Source organism: Palaemon carinicauda, chromosome 27 (genome assembly GCF_036898095.1).
Source record: "Palaemon carinicauda isolate YSFRI2023 chromosome 27, ASM3689809v2, whole genome shotgun sequence".
Lineage (NCBI taxonomy): Eukaryota > Metazoa > Arthropoda > Malacostraca > Decapoda > Palaemonidae > Palaemon > Palaemon carinicauda.
Genome location: NC_090751.1, coordinates 81438704 through 81456082, shown reverse-complemented (window position 1 = coordinate 81456082; position 17379 = coordinate 81438704). Strand labels below are relative to the sequence as shown.

The 17379-nt window shown below is 37.1% G+C and overlaps 1 long non-coding RNA gene across 1 annotated transcript in view; it reads right to left on the bottom strand.

Annotated features, from left to right (window-relative positions):
- Nucleotides 1–16784, bottom strand: part of LOC137620770 (uncharacterized) — a 311911-nt gene extending 295127 nt beyond the window's left edge. Inside the window, exon 1 of the long non-coding RNA XR_011040105.1 lies at nt 16434–16784. This is a non-coding gene — a long non-coding RNA (uncharacterized lncRNA). The remainder of the gene's footprint in view (nt 1–16433) is intronic.
- Between the last annotated feature and the right edge of the window lie 595 nt (nt 16785–17379).

Here is a 17379-nt window from a genome sequence, read left to right as displayed (position 1 = left end):
GTCAAAGAACTTCTAATGCAAGGGGTGGGGGAGCTAAAAAGAGGTCAAAGAACTTCTAATGCAAGGGGTGGGGGAGCTAAAATGAGGTCAAAGAACTTCTAATGCAAGGGGTGGGGGAGCTAAAAAGAGGTCAAAGAACTTCTAATGCAAGGGGTGGGGGAGCTAAAAAGAGGTCAAAGAACTTCTAATGCAAGGGGTGGGGGAGCTAAAAAGAGGTCAAAGAACTTCTAATGCAAGGGGTGGGGGAGCTAAAAAGAGGTCAAAGAACTTCTAATGCAAGGGGTGGGGGAGCTAAAAAGAGGTCAAAGAACTTCTAATGCAAGGGGTGGGGGAGCTAAAAAGAGGTCAAAGAACTTCTAATGCAAGGGGTGGGGGAGCTAAAAAGAGGTCAAAGAACTTCTAATGCAAGGGGTGGGGGAGCTAAAAAGAGGTCAAAGAACTTCTAATGCAAGGGGTGGGGGAGCTAAAAAGAGGTCAAAGAACTTCTAATGCAAGGGGTGGGGGAGCTAAAAAGAGGTCAAAGAACTTCTAATGCAAGGGGTGGGGGAGCTAAAAAGAGGTCAAAGAACTTCTAATGCAAGGGGTGGGGGAGCTAAAAAGAGGTCAAAGAACTTCTAATGCAAGGGGTGGGGGAGCTAAAAAGAGGTCAAAGAACTTCTAATGCAAGGGGTGGGGGAGCTAAAAAGAGGTCAAAGAACTTCTAATGCAAGGGGTGGGGGAGCTAAAAAGAGGTCAAAGAACTTCTAATGCAAGGGGTGGGGGAGCTAAAAGAGGTCAAAGAACTTCTAATGCAAGGGGTGGGGGAGCTAAAAAGAGGTCAAAGAACTTCTAATGCAAGGGGTGGGGGAGCTAAAAAGAGGTCAAAGAACTTCTAATGCAAGGGGTGGGGGAGCTAAAAAGAGGTCAAAGAACTTCTAATGCAAGGGGTGGGGGAGCTAAAAAGAGGTCAAAGAACTTCTAATGCAAGGGGTGGGGGAGCTAAAAAGAGGTCAAAGAACTTCTAATGCAAGGGGTGGGGGAGCTAAAAAGAGGTCAAAGAACTTCTAATGCAAGGGGTGGGGGAGCTAAAAAGAGGTCAAAGAACTTCTAATGCAAGGGGTGGGGGAGCTAAAAAGAGGTCAAAGAACTTCTAATGCAAGGGGTGGGGGAGCTAAAAAGAGGTCAAAGAACTTCTAATGCAAGGGGTGGGGGAGCTAAAAAGAGGTCAAAGAACTTCTAATGCAAGGGGTGGGGGAGCTAAAAAGAGGTCAAAGAACTTCTAATGCAAGGGGTGGGGGAGCTAAAAAGAGGTCAAAGAACTTCTAATGCAAGGGGTGGGGGAGCTAAAAAGAGGTCAAAGAACTTCTAATGCAAGGGGTGGGGGAGCTAAAAAGAGGTCAAAGAACTTCTAATGCAAGGGGTGGGGGAGCTAAAAAGAGGTCAAAGAACTTCTAATGCAAGGGGTGGGGGAGCTAAAAAGAGGTCAAAGAACTTCTAATGCAAGGGGTGGGGGAGCTAAAAAGAGGTCAAAGAACTTCTAATGCAAGGGGTGGGGGAGCTAAAAAGAGGTCAAAGAACTTCTAATGCAAGGGGTGGGGGAGCTAAAAAGAGGTCAAAGAACTTCTAATGCAAGGGGTGGGGGAGCTAAAAAGAGGTCAAAGACCTTCTAATGCAAGGGGTGGGGGAGCTAAAAAGAGGTCAAAGACCTTCTAATGCAAGGGGTGGGGGAGCTAAAAAGAGGTCAAAGACCTTCTAATGCAAGGGGTGGGGGAGCTAAAAAGAGGTCAAAGAACTTCTAATGCAAGGGGTGGGGGAGCTAAAAAGAGGTCAAAGAACTTCTAATGCAAGGGTGGAGGAGCTGAAATGAGGTCAAAGAACTTCTAATGCAAGGGGTGGGGGAGCTAAAAAGAGGTCAAAGAACTTCTAATGCAAGGGGTGGGGGAGCTAAAAAGAGGTCAAAGAACTTCTAATGCAAGGGTGGGGGAGCTGAAATGAGGTCAAAGAACTTCTAATGCAAGGGGTGGGGGAGCTAAAAAGAGGTCAAAGAACTTCTAATGCAAGGGGTGGGGGAGCTAAAAAGAGGTCAAAGAACTTCTAATGCAAGGGGTGGGGGAGCTGAAATGAGGTCAAAGAACTTCTAATGCAAGGGGTGGGGGAGCTAAAAAGAGGTCAAAGAACTTCTAATGCAAGGGGTGGGGGAGCTAAAAAGAGGTCAAAGAACTTCTAATGCAAGGGGTGGGGGAGCTGAAAAGAGGTCAAAGAACTTCTAATGCAAGGGGTGGGGGAGCTGAAAAGAGGTCAAAGAACTTCTAATGCAAGGGGTGGGGGAGCTAAAAAGAGGTCAAAGAACTTCTAATGCAAGGGGTGGGGGAGCTGAAAAGAGGTCAAAGAACTTCTAATGCAAGGGGTGGGGGAGCTAAAAAGAGGTCAAAGAACTTCTAATGCAAGGGGTGGGGGAGCTAAAAAGAGGTCAAAGAACTTCTAATGCAAGGGGTGGGGGAGCTAAAAAGAGGTCAAAGAACTTCTAATGCAAGGGGTGGGGGAGCTAAAAAGAGGTCAAAGAACTTCTAATGCAAGGGGTGGGGGAGCTAAAAAGAGGTCAAAGAACTTCTAATGCAAGGGGTGGGGGAGCTAAAAAGAGGTCAAAGAACTTCTAATGCAAGGGGTGGGGGAGCTAAAAAGAGGTCAAAGAACTTCTAATGCAAGGGGTGGGGGAGCTAAAAAGAGGTCAAAGAACTTCTAATGCAAGGGGTGGGGGAGCTAAAAAGAGGTCAAAGAACTTCTAATGCAAGGGGTGGGGGAGCTAAAAAGAGGTCAAAGAACTTCTAATGCAAGGGGTGGGGGAGCTAAAAAGAGGTCAAAGAACTTCTAATGCAAGGGGTGGGGGAGCTAAAAAGAGGTCAAAGAACTTCTAATGCAAGGGGTGGGGGAGCTAAAAAGAGGTCAAAGAACTTCTAATGCAAGGGGTGGGGGAGCTAAAAAGAGGTCAAAGAACTTCTAATGCAAGGGGTGGGGGAGCTAAAAAGAGGTCAAAGAACTTCTAATGCAAGGGGTGGGGGAGCTAAAAAGAGGTCAAAGAACTTCTAATGCAAGGGGTGGGGGAGCTAAAAAGAGGTCAAAGAACTTCTAGTGCAAGGGGTGGGGGAGCTAAAAAGAGGTCAAAGAACTTCTAATGCAAGGGGTGGGGGAGCTAAAAAGAGGTCAAAGAACTTCTAGTGCAAGGGGTGGGGGAGCTAAAAAGAGGTCAAAGAACTTCTAATGCAAGGGGTGGGGGAGCTAAAAAGAGGTCAAAGAACTTCTAATGCAAGGGGTGGGGGAGCTAAAAAGAGGTCAAAGAACTTCTGATGCAAGGGTGGGGGAGCTAAAAAGAGGTCAAAGAACTTCTAATGCAAGGGGTGGGGGAGCTAAAAAGAGGTCAAAGAACTTCTAATGCAAGGGGTGGGGGAGCTGAAAAGAGGTCAAAGAACTTCTAATGCAAGGGGTGGGGGAGCTAAAATGAGGTCAAAGAACTTCTAATGCAAGGGGTGGGGGAGCTAAAAAGAGGTCAAAGAACTTCTAATGCAAGGGGTGGGGGAGCTGAAAAGAGGTCAAAGAACTTCTAATGCAAGGGGTGAGGGAGCTAAAAAGAGGTCAAAGAACTTCTAATGCAAGGGGTGGGGGAGCTAAAAAGAGGTCAAAGAACTTCTAATGCAAGGGGTGGGGGAGCTAAAAAGAGGTCAAAGAACTTCTAATGCAAGGGGTGGGGGAGCTAAAAAGAGGTCAAAGAACTTCTAATGCAAGGGGTGGGGGAGCTAAAAAGAGGTCAAAGAACTTCTAATGCAAGGGGTGGGGGAGCTAAAAAGAGGTCAAAGAACTTCTAATGCAAGGGGTGGGGGAGCTAAAAAGAGGTCAAAGAACTTCTAATGCAAGGGGTGGGGGAGCTAAAAAGAGGTCAAAGAACTTCTAATGCAAGGGGTGGGGGAGCTAAAAAGAGGTCAAAGAACTTCTAATGCAAGGGGTGGGGGAGCTAAAAAGAGGTCAAAGAACTTCTAATGCAAGGGTGGGGGAGCTAAAATGAGGTCAAAGAACTTCTAATGCAAGGGGTGGGGGAGCTAAAAAGAGGTCAAAGAACTTCTAATGCAAGGGGTGGGGGAGCTAAAAAGAGGTCAAAGAACTTCTAATGCAAGGGGTGGGGGAGCTAAAAAGAGGTCAAAGAACTTCTAATGCAAGGGGTGGGGGAGCTAAAAAGAGGTCAAAGAACTTCTAATGCAAGGGGTGGGGGAGCTAAAAAGAGGTCAAAGAACTTCTAATGCAAGGGGTGGGGGAGCTAAAAAGAGGTCAAAGAACTTCTAATGCAAGGGGTGGGGGAGCTAAAAAGAGGTCAAAGAACTTCTAATGCAAGGGGTGGGGGAGCTAAAAAGAGGTCAAAGAACTTCTAATGCAAGGGGTGGGGGAGCTAAAAAGAGGTCAAAGAACTTCTAATGCAAGGGGTGGGGGAGCTAAAAAGAGGTCAAAGAACTTCTAATGCAAGGGGTGGGGGAGCTAAAAAGAGGTCAAAGAACTTCTAATGCAAGGGGTGGGGGAGCTAAAAAGAGGTCAAAGAACTTCTAATGCAAGGGGTGGGGGAGCTAAAAAGAGGTCAAAGAACTTCTAATGCAAGGGGTGGGGGAGCTAAAAAGAGGTCAAAGAACTTCTAATGCAAGGGGTGGGGGAGCTAAAAAGAGGTCAAAGAACTTCTAATGCAAGGGGTGGGGGAGCTAAAAAGAGGTCAAAGAACTTCTAATGCAAGGGGTGGGGGAGCTAAAAAGAGGTCAAAGAACTTCTAATGCAAGGGGTGGGGGAGCTAAAAAGAGGTCAAAGAACTTCTAATGCAAGGGTGGGGGAGCTAAAAAGAGGTCAAAGAACTTCTAATGCAAGGGTGGGGGAGCTAAAAAGAGGTCAAAGAACTTCTAATGCAAGGGGTGGGGGAGCTAAAAAGAGGTCAAAGAACTTCTAATGCAAGGGGTGGGGGAGCTAAAAAGAGGTCAAAGAACTTCTAATGCAAGGGTGGGGGAGCTAAAAAGAGGTCAAAGAACTTCTAATGCAAGGGGTGGGGGAGCTAAAAAGAGGTCAAAGAACTTCTAATGCAAGGGGTGGGGGAGCTAAAAAGAGGTCAAAGAACTTCTAATGCAAGGGGTGGGGGAGCTAAAAAGAGGTCAAAGAACTTCTAATGCAAGGGGTGGGGGAGCTAAAAAGAGGTCAAAGAACTTCTAATGCAAGGGGTGGGGGAGCTAAAAAGAGGTCAAAGAACTTCTAATGCAAGGGGTGGGGGAGCTAAAAAGAGGTCAAAGAACTTCTAATGCAAGGGGTGGGGGAGCTAAAAAGAGGTCAAAGAACTTCTAATGCAAGGGGTGGGGGAGCTAAAAAGAGGTCAAAGAACTTCTAATGCAAGGGGTGGGGGAGCTAAAAAGAGGTCAAAGAACTTCTAATGCAAGGGGTGGGGGAGCTAAAAAGAGGTCAAAGAACTTCTAATGCAAGGGGTGGGGGAGCTAAAAAGAGGTCAAAGAACTTCTAATGCAAGGGGTGGGGGAGCTAAAAAGAGGTCAAAGAACTTCTAATGCAAGGGGTGGGGGAGCTAAAAAGAGGTCAAAGAACTTCTAATGCAAGGGGTGGGGGAGCTAAAAAGAGGTCAAAGAACTTCTAATGCAAGGGGTGGGGGAGCTAAAAAGAGGTCAAAGAACTTCTAATGCAAGGGGTGGGGGAGCTAAAAAGAGGTCAAAGAACTTCTAATGCAAGGGGTGGGGGAGCTAAAAAGAGGTCAAAGAACTTCTAATGCAAGGGGTGGGGGAGCTAAAAAGAGGTCAAAGAACTTCTAATGCAAGGGGTGGGGGAGCTAAAAAGAGGTCAAAGAACTTCTAATGCAAGGGGTGGGGGAGCTAAAAAGAGGTCAAAGAACTTCTAATGCAAGGGGTGGGGGAGCTAAAAAGAGGTCAAAGAACTTCTAATGCAAGGGGTGGGGGAGCTAAAAAGAGGTCAAAGAACTTCTAATGCAAGGGGTGGGGGAGCTAAAAAGAGGTCAAAGAACTTCTAATGCAAGGGGTGGGGGAGCTAAAAAGAGGTCAAAGAACTTCTAATGCAAGGGGTGGGGGATAGATGTCGCCAGCGAGGCTTTGGGGAAGGCGCGGCGTCGTCTGTGTTTTTTCTGATAGGTAAACTTAATTAAATACAAGTAAAAACAGGGCATTAAATACGTATTATAAATACTAAACTCTTTCTTATCTTGACAACATAAATGAAATCTTACAAGCGCTCCCGAAACACGAGTCAACCTTTTACTTCTGCTTGGAGGATATCCTCGCAGGTAAAAGGTAATCATTATGAATATGGAAAGAAAGATTTGCTTATACTTCTACCTTTTGCTTCAGAGAATTACCTTGTACTTGTACCTCATGCTTACAAGGATATCTTTCATTTTTATGAATACCTCCCAATGCCTATCCGTCCCTGGTCCTAGAATGGGTGAAGAGGAGGCGTGGGCACTGATCATATCTTAAATGGTCAGTCTCTAGGGCGTCGTCCTCCTTGCTAGGGTAATGTTACTGTCCCTTGCCTCTGCCATTCATGAGCGACTTTTAAACCTTTAAAAGATATCTCACGCAATGGAGGTAAACATATTTAGAAATATGATAGAGAAAAAAATAAAAAATAAATTCTAAGCTGTGATGAAACTATCTAACTGAGCTTAATAATATTTTTTTTTCTGAAATTACGTATGAAATTAATTCTATTTGAATTGGCCTTATTGACATACACAAGAGAGATTAATTCACCAAATGTTCAGCTGGGCTCTATAGGGCTGAGGACTATGAAGCGAAAAGTAGATGATGATGAATTAAAATATAATAAAAAAAATTGATGGAATCTAGTCAAAGGAAATGAAAAGGTGTTTTCGTCTGGACATTACCAAACTGATAAATGATAAGCGAATTTTTTTATATTATTACTTAAATAAAAAAAAGTGCAAGAATTCGAGACAGAGTAGAGCATATGCAACGAATTCTCCGAACTAAAACGAAGTATATCATGGCGTTTAGAATTTCTATTAACTTTTATAGAAGCAAAACAGCCCACCAAATTAGTTGACCCGCTAATAAAAGCACCAGCTTTGTTTCAAACATATATTACTTTTAGAACCGGTAAACTTATTCAACAATTATAGACTTATGGAGTTTCAAGCCACGTGAATTTGGTAATCGAATCACATTTTAATATTACAAATTGAATAAAAATCGTAGCAACAATTAATATTGGAATTAATTTTGAATTTCCACTTTCAATAAAGAGGAGTTTTGCCTCAAATACTGAACTGAACTAAAGTAATATCTATGAATTTACTTCCTAATTTCCTTTCCTCAATGGGCTATTTTTTTCCACGTTGGAGCCCTTGGCCTTATAGCATCTAGCTTTTCCAACTAGGTTTGTAGCGTAGCTAATAATAATAATAATAATAATAATAATAATAATAATAATAATAATAATAATAATAACAATATTTTATTGACACTTCAAAGGTGTTCCGACACATGGTTTAATCTTCTTAAAAATATCTGAGGTTAAAAATGATTGCAGTATTACATCGAAAATAATTTGCCTTTATCGATGTATTAGGAAATACACTCCTAAAATATTGGACATTATATATATATATATATATATATATATATATATATATATATATATATATATATATACATATATACATACATACATACATATATATATATATATATATATATATATATATATATATATATAATGTCCAATATTTTGGGAGTGTATTTCCTAATACATCGATAAAGGCAAATTATTTTCGATGTAATACTGCAATCATATATATATATATATATATATATATATATATATATATATATATATATATATATATATATATATATATGTCAACCATCCTGTACCAACCGTGTGTCACACAATCGTACATAAATTATTTTGTATATATTATGCTTGTATCTGTGCTCTTCCCTCGCACTAAAAAGAACCTGAATAAACATGTCTCCGTGTTTCCTCTGTAACATTGTCTGTCTTGTGAACATGAAAATTCCTGTTGCCTTGGGCTTTTGTATATAAAGGAGAGTGTTCTTTAATAAAGTTACTCAGTTGATTGCTTCCTGCCTTTGAGTCACAACCTTTCTCTCGGCCCGTCACAATCCACTCATTGAGATACTACCGCTAGAGAGTTATTGGGTCGTTTGACTGGCCAGACAATACTATATTGGATCCCTCTCTCTGGTTACGGTTCAATATTCCATTGCCTACACATACACTGGTCTATTCTTTCCACAATCTCCTCTGTCCTCATACACCTGACAACACTGAGATACCAAACTTTTCTTCTCTCAAGAGGTTCACTACTGCACTGTAGCCTAGTTGTTCAGTGGCTACTTCCCTCTTGGTAACGGTAGAAGAGACTCTTTAGCTATATTAAGCAGCTCTTCTAGGAGAAGGACACTCAAAAATCAAACCATTGTTCTCTGGTCTTAGGTAGTGACATAGCCTCTCGAGTACCCTATTCTATTTTATTTCTCTTCCTCTTGTTTTTGAAGCTTTTATTGTTTATATATGAAAGATTTATTTTAATGTTGTTATTGTTCTTAAAACAATTTTATCTTAATTGCTAATTACTTCTCTTGTAGTTTATCTATTTCCTTATTTCCTTTCCTCATTTGAGCTGTTTTTCCTTGTTGGAGCCCTTGGGCTTATAGCATCTTGCTTTTCCAACTAGGGTTGTAACTAAGCTAGAATTAGTAGTAGTTTGATAATGATGATGATAATAAGGATGATGATGATAATGATGATGGTGATAATAACGATAATAATGTTGATGATGATAATGATAATGATGATAATAATGATGATAATGTTAATGAGGATGATTATAATGATAATAATGATGATAATAATAATAATGATGATGATGATGACGATAATGAGAATGATTATGATGATGATGATAATGATGATGATAATATCGAAGATGATGATAATAATGATGAAAATGTTGATAATGATAAAGATAATAAAGATGGTAATGATGATGATGATGATGATGATGATGATAATGATAATGATGAAAATTATGATGATAATGTTAATGATGATAATGATGATAATAATGATGATGATGATAATGATAATGAGGACGATTATAATGATAATGATAATAATGATGATGATGATGATTATAATGATTATGATAAAAAATGATGATAATGATAATAACAAAGATAATAATGATGATAATGATGATGATGATGATGACGATATTGAAATTATAATGTTAATAATGATGATAATAATGATACTCATGTTGATGATAATGATAAATGACAATAATGATAACGATGATGATGATAATAATGATGGTGATAATAATGATGATAATGATAATATTGATGAAAATTATGATAATAATGTTGATGATGATAATGAGGATGAATATAATGATGACAATAATGGTGATGATAATGATGATTATGATAAAAATAATGATGATGACAATGATGATGATAATAATAATGGCGATAATGATAATGATTAGGAAAAATATAATGATGATAATGATGATGATAATAATAATGATGATGATAATGATAATAATGATGATAATAATTATGATGATGATAATGCTGATAATAATGATCATGATCATATTGATATGATGATAATGATGATAATAATGATGATAATGATAATGAATTGATTATGATAATAAGGATGATAATGATCATGATGATGACAATGATAATGATAATGATAAAGATGATAATGATGATGATAATAATGATGATGATATTGATGATAATGATAATACAGATGGTAATGATGATAATGATGATGATAATGACAATGATAATGATAATGATGATGAGGATAATCATAATGACGATGATAATAATGATGATAATGATGCTGATAAGGATGATGATAATGATGCTGATAATGATAAATGACAATAATGATGATAATGATAATAGTATGATGATAATGATGATAATGAAGATGATGATAATGATAATGATGATAATGAGGATGATAATAAGGATGATGGTGAAGATAATCATAATGACGATGATAATAATGATGATAATAATGATGATAATAATCATGATTATGATAATGATAATACTTGTGATGATTATGATGATGATGATAATGCTGATAATAATGATGATAATGATGATGATGAGAATGATGATGATGATGAAATGATTATGATATTAATGATGATGATGATAATGATGATGATAATAATGATGATAGTGATAATAATGATGATAATAATGATGATAATGATAATGACGATGATGATAATGATGATGATAGTGGTATTATGATAATTATAATGCTGATGATAATGGGATGATGATGATGAAAATGATGATGATGATAATAATGGTGATAATAATGATGGTGATAATAATGATGATGATGATGTGATAATTGTGGTGATGATGATGATGTGATAATTGTGGTGATGATAATGATAATGATGGTGATAATGATGATGATAATGATAATACTGGTAAAGATGATGATGATGATGATAATGATGATGCTAATAATGATAATAATAATGATGATAATGATAATGATAATAATGATGATGATAATAATGATGATAATGGAGATGATAATAACTATGATATTGTTAATGATAATGATGATGATAATAATAATTATGATGATGATAATGATGGTGATATGAGGCTGATAATGCTTATGATAATGCTGATGATAATGGTATGATGATAATGATGGTAATGATAATAATGATGGTGATAATAATGATGATGATGATAATGGTATGATGATAATGATGATAATGATAATAATGATGGTGATAATAATGATGATGATGATAATGTGATAATAGTGATGATGATAATGATAATGATGGTGATGATGATAATGATAATACTGGTGAAGATAATGATAATGATGATGATGATGATGATAATGATGATGATGATGATAATAGTATGATGATAATGATAATAATAATGATGATGATAATGATGCTGATAATGCTTATGATAATGCTGATGATAATGGTATGATGATAATGTTGATAATGATAATAATGAGGGTGATAATAATGATGATGATGATAATGTGATAATGGTGATGATGATAATGATAATTATGGTGATAATTATGATGATAATGATAATACTGGTGAAGATGATGATGATGATGATAATAGTAATAATGATGATGATAATAATGATGATAATGATAATGATGTTGATAATGATAATGATAATAATAATGATGATGATGATGACGAGCTAATAGAAAACTCAACATAGAATGACAGACGACCATGTAAGGTACTTATAGACTACGAGAAAGTTTTTGATACTGTCAAAACTTCAGCAGTATTGAAAGTCCTTCAAAGATCAGAAATAGATGAATCTCATGCTAGAACACTTGAAAATAACCTATACGGGAAGTACAACAAGCCTAAAACTAAATAAAGATAATGAGAAAATTACTGTTGAAAATGGAGTTAAGCTGGGAGACCCCATCTCATAAATTATTTGCGGTGTGCCTAAAAGGAGTTTTTTAATATTTTAGATTGGGAAAATGTAAGAATAGCTTAAAAACCAAAGATTTGCAAATGACATAGATCAATTTAGTGAATCATGGAAGGAATTACTAAAGATGATATAAGATTTAAATATAGAAAGCAGAAATGAAGGACTGAAAATGAATACGAGTAAAACTAAGGTAATGTTCGATGAAAATTTAGAGAGATAACAAATAAGGGTTATGGAAGAACCTCTTTGAGATAGTTAATGAATATACGCACCTATGTTTGCCAAGGACATGGGACCAAAAGTAAAAGAAGAACAAGTATTGGATGGAGAGCATTTGGTAAACAAAATGAGATTAAGAAAAGTAACAGGCCACTTTCTCTATTAAAAAAAAATTAGTATGTAATCAGATGGTCCTACCAGTAATAACTTATGCATCAGAAACTTAGAATCTTACAAAAGACGTGGAACACGTTACTTATAACACAAAAGCTATGGAAAGAATAATGATGGGAGTAACACTAAGAGACAGAAAAAGATACGAGAGCAAACTAAAGGAGAGGATACTTAAAACAACATGTGAAAAAAGAATGACAGACAATAAATGGACACTAAAAGTAACAGAACAGAGTGGACTTGCAACATACATATGAAGTTATAGTCCAGATTTTCTGCAGTCGAAATCTCTCTCTCTCTCTCTCTGTCTGTCTGTCTGTCTGTCTGTCTGTCTGTCTGTCTGTCTGTCTGTCTGTCTGTCTGTCTGTCTGTCTGTCTGTCTCTCTCTCTCTCTCTCTCTCTCTCTCTCTCTGTAGCAGTTCCATAAATTGACATTTTTTCATAAAAATCTAATTTTCAATTAACATTAATGTGTCAGGATATGCCTATGGTCAATATCTACTAGAAAAAGATATTCTACGAACTTTCCCATTAAAAAATAATTTTAACATTTGGTGTATATATATATATATATATATATATATATATATATATATATATATATATATATATATATATATATATATGTATATATATATATACATGTATATATATATATATATATATATATATATATATATATATATATATATACATATATATAATATAAAATAATATAATATCACACCTGAATTTCATGCATTCAGCCACATATATATCATGATTTCAAATTAACGCTCACTCGAAAATGATGACATAAAGGGAAAATGTTTTTCTTTTTTAAAAGTCAATTTAACAAGAAAAAACTTTAATCAATTGTCCTTTGAAGGGTATTAAGAGATCATATTAACTCTACATATTTGTAATTAAAACTGTTTTTTTAACTAATGCTCGTGACTATTATAGATTTACCTTGAAATGTTAACTCACAAATACATTTCAATTGTAGAGCAAGAGGAATTTCGCAGTAAAAATTTTAAAAAGCAATATAACTTAATAAAGGATGAAATTTGAAAATGAAGATAACTGAAAAAAATATAAATTTGGTCACCCATATGCCGAGTTTAACAGTCAAACCTTTTTTCTTGAAAACACAAAGTTTAACAGTCATTTTTTTTTCTTGAAACCCTTAAGTTTAACTGTCAAACGTTTTTTCTTGAAAACACAAAGTTTAACTGTCATTTTTTTTCTTGAAACCCTTAAGTTTAACAGTCAAACCTTTTTTCTTGAAAACACAGTTTAACTGTCATTCTTTTTTCTTGAAACCCTTAAGTTTAACACTCAAACCTTTTTTCTTGAAAACACAAAGTTTAACTGTCATTTTTTTATTCTTGAAACCCCTAAGTTTAACAGTCAAACTTTTTTTCTTGAAAAGCCCAAGTTTAACAAACCATTTTATTGAAAACCCCAAGTTTAACAGTTTAATTTTTTTCTTGAAAATCCCCAGCTTAACAGTTTATCATTTTTTTTTTTTTTTGAAAACCCCAAGTTTAAGTTTGAATTTTTTTGAAAATCCTAAATCTAACAGTTTAACTTTTTTTTTCTTGAAAACACAGTTTAACAGTTTAACTTTTTCCTTGAAAATCCCAAGTGTAACAATCAAAAGGTATTTCAGTTTGAAAATATCCTGACACCAATCAAGCAACACCGTATAAGATTATCCATTATGTATATGTATATATATATATATATATATATATATATATATATATATATATATATATATATATATATATATATATATATAGTTTTTAATGAATTCATAAAGATCAACAATATCATTATAAATGGACAATCGTTTTTAAATCCATTCTACCATAGTATATCTGTGATCCTACAACACATGGAACTTTCTACCTCAAGGGATTAAAACTGGATTAATTCTAATGAAATAGTAGTAATGCTCGTTAATAATCTTTAAAAATATCATATAGTATTTTTCTAAAGTAACCGACAGAAAGGTAAAATATTGACGAAAAGGTAAAGTTTTGGATTCAACCAAATTGGGAAATGTATTATATTAATATATTTTCCTAGTAAAGCACGTGATAACAAAACACTTCTTCTCAATACATTATTGTCGCTAATGCATACTTACAGAGAAAAAAAATATTTCAGGAATTGAAGGTCTTGACTTTTTCTAAGTTTAGTGTATATCTTTCCATGGGCACGCAAGGTAGCTCTTGTTCGTTTGTATGTCTGTTTTCATCTTACTTGGCTCCGCCCCATTGCGTAATGTGACAATATTTACTTGAATGCGCATTTGCTCCTCCCACTAATGTCGCTCCTCCAATCAAAATACTACTGGGTTCTTTTCAAAGGTTATTATTGGACGATTCATTGGTCTCTCAGTCTTGTTTCAAGGATCTGTTTTTCGTGCAATATAACATTGTAAACGATACTATTTTGTTTTTTTCCCTATTTCATTATGGGAGAAACCCGTGATTGTCGTTTGTTTTCGGTTTTCAAAAGTTCCGGTTTCTATATTTTCATCACACGTCACTTTACTGTCATGGATCCTCCGGTACGGTTGTGTGAAATATGTCGTTATTCCTATTTTGATGTGATCGGCCGATTTCATGGGAATTATAATGGAACTCCTGAAGTAGTGAATCGTTTTCTAAGGGAGCATTCCGTATTACCTTTAAGTGTCCAGTGTGGTAAATGTGATTCGCCTTTACATTTTCGTGAGGATAGACATGTGTGGTATTGTACCAAATCTGAACGTATTCCAGTACTTGATGATTCAGAAGAGGGTCAACCACAACCTTCCACATCTTCATCGTCATCTTCCGTTTAAGGTAAGAAGTGATTTAACAAAATATATATATTCAAATTTACCCCTGGTTAAAGGGGGGGTCGCAGGGGGGGCGAAGCCCCCCCCGGTAGGGGTACAGGGCCCCTAGGTTAGGTTAGGTGGGTTTGTTAGGTTCTGTGGTGCCCTGAAAATTACTGTGGCCTTAAGGGGGGGTCGCAGGGGGGGCGAAGCCCCCCCCGGTAGGGGTACAGGGCCCCTAGGTTAGGTTAGGTGGGTTTGTTAGGTTCTGTGGTGCCTTGAAAATTACTGTGGCCATAAGGGGGGGTCGCAGGGGGGGCGAAGCCCCCCCCCCGGTAGGGGTACAGGGCCCCTAGGTTAGGTTAGGTGGGTTTGTTAGGTTCTGTGGTGCCCTGAAAATTACTGTGGCCTTAAGGGGGGGTCGCAGGGGGGGCGGAGCCCCCCCCGGTAGGGGTACAGGGCCCCTAGGTTAGGTTAGGTGGGTTTGTTAGGTTCTGTGGTGCCTTGAAAATTACTTTGGCCATAAGGGGGGGTCGCAGGGAGGGCGAAGCCCCCCCCGGTAGGGGTACAGGGCCCCTAGGTTAGGTTAGGTGGGTTTGTTAGGTTCTGTGGTGCCCTGAAAATTACTGTGGCTTTAAGGGGGGGTCGCTGGGGGGCCCTACCCCCCTCCCCCCGGTAGGCCTAGTTAGGGGTATGGGGGAGGGGTGCTGGAACATTAATTATTCATTTATTGCAAATATCATTCAATGCCCCAACACCCTCCCCCCCCCTTCCCCCACCCAAAACCCCGGTTCCCAAAGGGTGTCCCCCATAATTGGTGGGATGAACTAGGGTATACATAGTAAATCTCTAAATCGGTTGGTTTGCAGTCAAAATAAACGTTAAATTCATTGAAACCACACTATTTCTGATGCAACAAATATATTTTTATTGCATTTTTCCAAATTTGGCTGAAACTAAAAATTTACCGACGAAAATATTCCACTTTATAAACTGAAGCTGTAAAAAAATAACCTTATGAAGAGAAATGTCTTAATTACCGTTTCAAATGACTCGTCTCAAAATTCCCATTTTCAATACAACGTCCGTCACACATCCCAACAGGTAAAAAGCAAAACGACCACCTGGCCACATAACTCGACGTAAATTTAACCTACAGAAAAAATATAAAAGAAGAATTGTTCTTCGTATTCTATAAAATATGTCTCTGTCGACCTATTATTCATAATTCTGAATACCACTCAATTATTCTAACGCACATAAACTAAAGTTTACTGAAGTTTACGAAGCCTTTTCAACCAGTGTTACCAGATAGGTGTCTAAAAATCCCGAAGTCATAAAAAATTTCCAAAAAAACACAAAAATCCCCACCACAAATATCTTATCTTCTGATCATGTAGGCTTTACTAATACAGAAATGAATCACTAGACGTCACATAATTGGAAGTAAACTAATTGCAACAATATAAAGGTTTACTCATCTTTGATTCTTCTTCATAGAAAATTGTACAGAATATCCCCATCAGACACACAAAATCCCCAAATCTAGTGATAAATCCTTAGATCTGGCAACATTAAAATTTCAACACCATTTTCTATAGCGACACAGTTAACACTTCAGCCTTTCGACAATCGCTTTCAAATTAAAATCTAATTATTGGAACACTCACCATCAGCCAGAAGAGGCGATGGCTGTCCATCCTACCAAGGTCCTTTAGAATCCTACCACAATCCTCATCAATGAACCAGCAATGCCACAATATGTATATTTGCCATCAGCAATATTTACGCAAACAGTATCAAGATGCCATTACACACCACGCGGTAGATTTTTCGCCACATAAATAACAAAAACACTTTTAAAGGTCTATATATAATCTCGCTTCATTTTCCATTGCTCCTGTCTACACTAGACATTGGAGCATTTGCAAAATCAATATACAGCTTCAACACCAACTACAATACGAGAAAATAACATAAAACAACTGAACATTTCCACAATCTTACTTTAAAACACGAATGTCAACTTGTCAATAACGGATTTCAAAAAGTAACTAGAAGGCATTTCTTCTTCTTCTTCTTCTTCTCTTCGCGTTTCTACTGGTTGCAAATTCATAAATTACAACTCATATATTTCATACATTTATATATTGTGTAGTCGTTTGTTTGTATCTTATATACTTTGTCAGTTATGTATTTTATATCCATATTACATAGATAAGTCTTTATCCATGAAATTATTTACTTGTGTATATGCTTGCATGTATACTGAAAAATGAAACCAAAGAGTTTTGGATAATGGGATAACATTGAAGATGATACCTCACATACTCTACTTCTCTCTCTCTCTCTCTCTCTCTCTCTCTCTCTCTCTCTCTCTCTCTCTCTCTCTCTCTCTCTCTCTCTCTCTCTCTCTTGGGATGCAGGAGAATGCAGAGGAAAACACGGGATAATCGTAGGAGGAGGGAAAGAAGAGGAGAGAATCCCATGCATGTATAGTGGGAGAAACAATAATTGTTTTTATTCAAGGTATATACACAAACACACACACACACACACACACACACACACACACACACATGTCAGAGGCCTTTATCCTGCAGTGGACTAATAAAA